Raw genomic sequence first — 1252 nt, forward strand, 5'->3', positions numbered from 1 at the left:
AGACTCTCAACCACTGCGCCACCAGGGAAGCCCAAGAATTTTTAAAAATTAGTAGCCAACATACTAATATGGAAAAATTTCAAATAAGAAATCTGGTCTTTAGGGTTTTCTTGCAAAATTAGAAGATCCAGCAGCACTGGGCTAGCATTCCTGTGTGAGGACTATGGCCAGAGCTGAGTGGTGGCTGCTCTTTGGACTCTCCGCCCCCTTCAGTTGGCCAACAGCCCTTATCCCATTCCCTGTGGTCTCTGTGATACCAGGGCCGAGGGTCAGCTGCCATTTATTGTGGTGGCTGAGATGTTCTTGCCTTCTGAAGGTAGAGTTAAGAGGAAGGTCAAATATTTCTCGTACCCTTGTAAATTTCTCTCAAAAGTGGGAAGATGGAAGATAAAAAAGGCTACATGTTTCAAGAAAAATGGGAGAGTGCTGATTTCTTTGTGGAGATGAAAATATTCTTACCTCTTTACTTTGGAAACATGATGTGTCTCTTGTCAGAATAATCTGATGGACTTCACACACTTATGCCCTGCCCAGGCCCCATATGGTGGCATTTGAGTGTTGGTGTCTGTGGTGGTGAAGAGCTTGGGCCCTGGAGTCAGTCAGGGAGGGAGCCCTGGCTCTTACACTCACTAGTCTGTGATCTTGAGCCAATTACTTTACATCTCTACACATCATTTCCCCCTGTGTAATAATAGTACCTTCCTATTTCATTGTAGTGTGGGAAGATGAAGTGAAATTATTTATTATATAGAACACTTAGTCCAGGGGCTGGCACAAGTTAATATTCAGTGTCAGCTATGTAAATATAAAACCAAGAAAAAGGCAATTTCTACTTCTAACTTGGGGTTGTAGTAAATTGTGATAAGAAGATGGTTTGGGGAGTTTCTGAACCTCAGTTGTTTGTATTTGTTTGTTAATTTAGCTAGTGCTTCTTGAGCTGTAGGCACTGTTCTGTGTTCAGTGAACAAGGCCCTGACCTTCACGTTGTTTACAGTCTGGCAGTGGAGATAGATAAGCCAGCAATTGCAATATAGTGTGATATTTGGAGTAGAAGATCTTACAGTAGCTCAGTGATCCTCTGGTTTCATCTTTTGTGGCAATTTTAGTGTTAGAAAAGGTACCAGACAAGGCAGACAGAGTACTTGGTGATGGTGAGCCCTGTTCATAGGAGCGTGGCACTGTAAGTGGCCCACCATCTTTCCTTCTTCCCTTAGTTCATCGTTTATGGAGCAGCTGCCACTGATAAGGCAGA

The sequence above is a fragment of the Lipotes vexillifer genome, unplaced genomic scaffold (genome assembly GCF_000442215.2).
Source record: "Lipotes vexillifer unplaced genomic scaffold, Lipotes_vexillifer_v1.1 scaffold1353, whole genome shotgun sequence".
Classification (NCBI taxonomy): Eukaryota; Metazoa; Chordata; class Mammalia; order Artiodactyla; family Lipotidae; genus Lipotes; species Lipotes vexillifer.